Raw genomic sequence first — 7,161 nt, forward strand, 5'->3', positions numbered from 1 at the left:
AATGGTTTCTGAAAGAGACTTTTTGCTATTCTCTTAATAGCAACTCCTGATTCTTTGTATTTTAGTTTATCGTCAAAGCACTTCCAACAAATCATTGCTTCAGTTAGTCAACATGACCTCACTTACAGCTTTTTACAGCTAAGACTTTAGAGTAGCTAAGGGAGGTCCAACTGGTAGTTTCTACCACAAGGACTTTGCTCCTGATCCAGGACTCTCTTCCACACACACTTGTCACCAGGGTGTCATGAGTGACAGCTCTACCTTTATCCGGCACTTTTACTAAAAAGCCATCTCTCAGGTCACAAAGTCAGAGATGACTGGGAACTTAGAAAACATCTAATCCACCCCCTTTATTGTATAGGTGTTAGTTGCTCAATCATGTCCAACTCTTGGCGACCCCGGGGACTATAGTCAGCCAGGCTCCTCTGTCCATGGGATGCTCCAAACAAGAATACTGGAGTGGGTTGCCCTGCCCTCCTACAGGGGGTCTTCCCAACCCAAATATTGAACCCAGGTCTCCCACATTGCAGGCAGATTCTTTACCGTCTAAGCCTTCAGGGAAGCCCACTTCTTTGTATACAGGAGGGGAAAAGAACCCAGACCATTAGTCTCTGAGAAAGCTATATTGCTTGTGCTTGAGTTAATGCTAATGCTAATGCTAAGTCGCTTCAGTCGTGTCCAACTCTGCGAGACCCCGTAGACGGCAGCCCACCAGGCTCCCCCATCCCTGGGATTCTCCAGGCAAGAACACTGGAGTGGATTGCCATTTCCTTCTCCAATGCATGAAAGTGAAAAGTGAAAGTGAAGTCGCTCAGTCATATCTGACTCTTAGCAACCCCATGGACTGCAGCCTACCAGGCTCCTCCATCTATGGGATTTTCCAGGCAAGAGTACTGGAGTGGGGTGCCATTGCCTTCTCCATGCTTGAGTTAGAGAAAAGGTAAACTCATCAAAATGTTCCTTCTTTGCTGCTCAAAGTATGACATAGGTAATGGAGAACAGCTTTTAGAGGTCTCCTCTTCCTTCATTCAGCTGTGAGATGGCCAGGGCCACTAGGATTACCAACCTCGGGAAAGGCAGAGAATAAATTTAGAGGTAGCAAATTTTAACCAAAAAAGCAAGCTAACCTGATGGAAACATAGACTGTTCATTCTCACTTGAGAAGAAAAAATGTTCAGTGGGAATAATCATTTTCAGAATCATGGCCTAAAAATGTAGGATTATTTTTCTAAATTAGAGATAATAATTTATTCAGAAACAGTTTTCTCAGGGTTTTCAGCACATCAAGTGTCAAAAACCAGCTTCCAAAGCCACGTTCAGGCTAGGAATTGAGGCCTCCGCTGAAGTCCTCCTATGGAAGGGATAGGATCATTCTGTGAATGTGGGGAAATGTGTGTGACAAGAAACTCTGTTGAAGCTAGGCAAAATGGAAAAAATACTGTCAGAAATAGCCATGAGGCAAAAAAGAAGGGCTAAAAATAAGTCATACTCTCAACACATCCATTCATCTTTCAAGAAGCATTCAAAAGCGACTTACTGTCCGGCCTCTAATCTCTCTAGAGAGGAGCGTCACTATCTGGGTCATGGGGAGTCTGCGCCCAGAGCTTTGCCTTCCCCACACCCTGCCTGCCTTCTCCCTGGTGTTCACGGGCCCAAGGCTACTACTGGCCCAGCTTCCTAGCTGCCCATCAGTTTAGCTTCGCCTTGACCCCAGCCTCTCCCAGCAATAATAACACAGGCCTGAGTGAGCAACGAGGTATCACACATGGTGGTGTGTGAAGACAAGTTGTTTGAGGACAGGGGCCATGCTTAAGGTACTTTGCATTGAGGTATCTGGGTGAAAAGGTTCAGAGAGAACACATTTGGGCTCACTCATGACTCACGCTTGGCCCCGGGAAACATTCAGACCTGGGAGTATCCCTACCTTGAAAGTCTTTCTCAGTGCGTTAAGGATTGGGCCCATCCCTAGCTTTATTATCATATTTAATTAATTAATGACCCTGCGTGTGCATGACCTAAATACCAAGTGTAACCCTGTAGAGACACACCCTCCTCCATGCAAGACAGCCAAGATCAACACACAATGTGCAATCAGACCTCCCAGGAAGGTCTCTGTCCTCCCAGATCTCTGTCCTCAAAGCCAGGTAATTTATCAGAAGGTCTATTTGGAGTATGAGAAGTCTGGGAGAAAAGCCTAATGGTAGTGTTTAGGCAAGGTTAGAGTTGAATCTGTTGAGACTAGCCAACATGAGCAACTAGTCCAATTAGCTGGCCTCTCATCATTTTCATTTTCTGAGAAGGGGACAGGGAATTCTTGCTGCTCACCCACCTCAGAACCTTCAAGCCAGCTAGGTGGACTACTAGGAATCTGATTTGCACTAGGGAACCCAGGTACCTGGTTCAGAAGTCCTACCCACTGAGCAAATAGGGTAGACAAATACTGCCTCAAATTCTCAGAATTTGAACTCACCCTTTGGTACACAGAGGTGAACGTTCGACTTAGCTGGGAAATGCTTCTTTTGAGCATGAGCATGGACACTTCTACTTTGATATGTGTAGCCTGGTACCTGGGGCACTTTATCCCTGGTATTTAAAGTGGAAAGAACAGGGCAAAGTTTGGAAAGCTCAAGAGAGCAGATTGAATGAATGATTGTAGATCTCTGCAGACACAAAATTCTTCCAATGCTGTGTGCAGCGGGGAAGAAGCATTGAGAGAGCAGCTGAGAACACACTGCCTGCTGCCCCACTGGCCAGAACAGCCACAAAGGCCTCGGCAAGGAGGGTAGGTGGATGGACGTGCGGAGTACCTGTAAACGAACTAGACGAGGATATGAGGCCCAAATTACTGAGATGCATGCAAATGTCACAAAAGGAAGAAGCAAGAGCCTGTTCAGACTCAAACGCATGTAAGAATTCAATTTCTCAGACCTGGTGGAAGCAGGAATTCCCTGAGGCGTTTGAAGGAAGAGGGTGGAGCTGAGGGATGCAAATGCTCCTGCCCTAATTCTGAGACCTGAGGTTGGCCGTCCTGAGGGTTTGCACCAGTGCACCCATGTCTCCCCATGGCAGAGGGGGCGGGGAGGTGGGGGGGCAGGGGATAAGGGGGGTGGGGGAGTGGGGGTGGGGATCTGGGGGTGGGGGGGTGGGTCTCATTGCCAGCTCCACATTAGAATCACCTGGAAGCTTTCTAAATAATTGCCAGGCTCCACATGGAGTGCTTCTGATGTAGCTGGTCTGGAGTCCAAAGGACTTGAAAGGCTAAACATCCATCAGGGATGATCCATAATCACAGAAGCAGCCTTAGTGAAGGTGAGTCTGGGAAAAGAAATCATGACCACAAAACTTTCCAAGTTGGAGTCACTTACAGCTAATTACCAACCTCTCCCAAGATTGACCTCATACCTTTCTTAAGATGTAATGTCCATGACCCTTTGATGCTCACCCCTCCCTACCAGCTAACTCTTTTCACCTACTCATTTTTCATGTCTTAGACGCATCCCTGGCGTCTTCTCTTGAAACAGCAGGGCCTTATGGTCCTTGAGCCTCCATCATGACCTCTGCCTGCCTTTTGTCTGTGGAAAACTTTAGTCAAAGAATAAGTTTAATCAGAGAAGCAAGAAATGGGGAAACAAAGGAAAACTGTCACAGAAGACTAAACAATAATACTGTAGTCATTAAGCATAGTCAAGGACCTTTAGTGTTTTCTCAGGAGCTAGAGATAATATTCAGAGCCATATCCTTATAGATACTAAAATAAAATACCAGGTGGAAAAGTTAATTGCATGATGACCAGACTGTACCCAGGATGTGAGCTGCCACAATTCCAAGAATTGGCCTCAGAGAAATGGGAACAAATGGACTCTGGAACTGAAGATTGGTGGCGGTTTACTCGCTAAGTCATGTCCAACTCTTGTGACTCCATGGACTGTAGCCTGCCAGGCTCCTCTGTCCATGGATTCTCCAGGCTAGAATACTGGAGTGGGTTGCCATTTCCTTCTCCCGGGGGGTCTTCCTGACCCAGGAATCGAACCCAGGTCTCCTGCATTGCAGGCAGATTTTTTACCAACTGAGCTATGAGGGAAACCCTGGAACTGAAGATTAACTGTATCTAAAACAACAAAGATGAGGCTGGTCAGACCACCGATGACCAATTTGAAGATGACTGTTAGAGATGACTGCGCTGTTTCTGCATGTAGTTATCTCCCCCTGCCCCCCACCCCACACACTTTCATATATAAAAGCTCTTTCCCTCACTGGTTGTCAGTGCAGGGGAATCAGCCTTTGGACAGATGTCTGCCACCCCTCCTCTTGTAGTTACTGGCATCTGAAATAAAGCAAACTTTCCTTTCCACCAACTTGGCCTGTTTATTAGCTTTTGAATGGTGAGCAGCCGGACCCCACAAACATACGTTTCGATAACATATTCACCTCTAACATAAAGTGGAGCCCTCTTTCTACTGATTGCTATGCATGCGCGCATGGTCAGTGGTTTCCGTCGTGTCCGACTCTGCGACCCCAGGGACTGTAGCTTGCCTGGTTCCTCTGTCCGTGGGATTCTCCAGGCAATAATACTGGAGTGGGTTGCCATTCCCTTCTCCAGAGGATCTTCCCAACCCATGAGTCGGGCCTGCATCTCCTGAGGCTCCTGTATTGGGAGGTGGATTCTTTACCACTAGTGCCACCTGGGAAGCCCACTGATTGCCACAGAACTAAACTCCCTTATGATACTTGGCTCACTTATAATTATTTAATTAGTTATTATTATGAGTCCCCACTATACTGTAAACTCCATGGAAATGGGTAATATCTCCTTTTCATTCTCAGCTCTTTTCTTAGTATCTGGCACCTATGGGACACAGAAGAGACATTTATTACTTAACCAGATCAAACTGATACAAAAGGACCTTGCCTATACAGTATTCGCTGTGGATGTTATGCCTCTGAAAAAGCCCGATCTTGGCCAAGTTTATGCATAGGAGTTGGAGGGTTTTCTTCCACCAGCTGATCCTGTCCAGTGATATCAGCCTAGCCCACAAGGAAGAAGTAATTCATTTAAACTGAGTTATTGAGCAACAGACCTAAGACATAGGCAGGGAGGATTAGAGATGTTTATTTTCATCTGGTGCAAAGATCTTGACCTAGAGGTCCTTGCCTTACCAGGACCAGGCTGTAGAGCCACCTCAACTCTCAGCTTCCTACAACACTGTGCTTTATCTGTATCTTGGAACTCTCAGGCACTCTCTGCTGGAGAACTTCATAAAGTATTTACTCTTTTCAAACCTCCAGCTTTCTCCTCGTCCTCCACAGGTGAGATTCTCCTCCTACTTTACATGAAAAAGAAAAATGAGCAATAGGGAACACCTCAACTTACTGCCACCAAACCAGGCACCTCATTCCGTCCACACTGATGGTCTCTGTCCCTCCTATTATGCGTTGTGGACAGGGTTAATCCCCCGTCTGTGCACAGGATCCTCAAGGACCTCGCTGAATAGACCACTCCCCAGCCCCCATCTTCAGGTTCTTCCACTTCATTGTGTCTCTCCCGTCCACACTCAATATCATAAAAGCAACGCAAAGCAGGGTTCACTTGGACCCTACTTCCCCCTGCAGCTACCCCCTCTCTCTTTGCTGTGTCCCACAAGCCAAACTTCTTGAAAGATGGTGATGCTCATTGTCTTCATTTCCCTGTTACCCACTCACTCCTCATCACATTTGCATCTGTCTTCTGAGCCCACAGTGAATCCACTGAACCCACCAATGAGGAAAAAGCCACTCAACCTGGTGTCACGCCCCAGTCCCCTCCTCACCCAACTTCTCAGCATCGCTCAGCACTTGGACTACTCCTTCTGTCCTGAATCGTTTCCTCAGTTCATGTTATGGATGAGGTCATGGATACACAGCAAAGTTATGCCACTTACCCCACATCACACAGTACATGGGACTGTGGACTCAGCACTAGGACTCAGCCCTAACCCCCTTGACTCTAAGTTCAGTTCCCCCTCCTGCTGCAATACAACCCCTCCCAGGGTTAAGGTCATCAGGTGGATGGTGAAAATGGGAAATAGACACCAGGCAAAAAAGGGGTAAAGCTGTTTAGAGCAAAGGGTGGGGAACAAGAGAGAAGGAAAGGAAAGAAGAAAGGAGGAAAAAGGAGGCAAAGAATTTGGGTGGGAGAAACCAAAAGAGAGCATTCATGCCAAAGGCAGATGATATACTGTAAAAGAGCACATCCTACCTAAAGAAGAATTTCTTCTAAAGAAGCTGAGATGCTGTTTGTCACTAATATTCCAATAATATTAACTAAGGTTCTAAAAATTAAAAGCGGTCATTGTAGTCATGTATTTCTGTTCCTACTTTAAAATGTGGACCTATGATAATTGGAAGTAAGGATAATATGTTGAATTCTCAGCAGCATATGCATGTTTGGTATTGAGAAAGCTATTTTGATAAACAGAGTGTTCCTATGTGTGCTGAATAAAACGATGCACTGATTCTACTAAAATTAAACGGATACTGCTCATTTCACGGTTCCAGGGTTTACTTTCTATTGTATTGTATCCAGCATTTGTGTTGTCGTTCCTAGTCAGCTTCTGTTTCCTCTGGAAAATCACCCCTGCCAAGAACCACGTTCCCATGACGCTCAGCCTTTTTCCTCTCTGTACCTATGATACCCTGGTCTTGCTCCTAAACAACAGGATAGCCATAGGCAGACTTTGGGCTACACCCACATTCAAGAAATATTTAATGAAAGTCTTTCTATTTTCCTGGAGAGACCGTTGCAGGTCACTAATGGCAAAATCAATAGGAAAAAAATTACTCTAATTTGGGAAATTCTGGTTTCTCCAACCAGTGATACAGAGAAGACAGGAAATAATCTGCTCAGTTCAAACAGCAATAGTGATTCGCAACCAGGCTAGAAATGTTAAAGAGTTGCCTAGAAGTTAGGGGGACCCTGGAGCTGGTTCCAGACTCAGAAAATTCTGGACCTTTGAGATGAATTGAAAAAAAAAAAAAACAATAAACAAAAGGCTACTTGTCAACTTGTGTACCAGAAAGAGAATATGTGCTGCAGCTAACTTCCAGAAAAAAAGAGGCCCGGCTATAGCAAAATTCCCTCTCACCTTCTACAGAGACCTTGCTGTTGGTAGCAGAGAGGAGTTT

This window comes from Bos grunniens, chromosome 2, assembly GCF_055505025.1.
Source record: "Bos grunniens cultivar Pamir isolate PY7600 chromosome 2, Bosgru_T2T1.0, whole genome shotgun sequence".
Taxonomy (NCBI): Eukaryota; Metazoa; Chordata; class Mammalia; order Artiodactyla; family Bovidae; genus Bos; species Bos grunniens.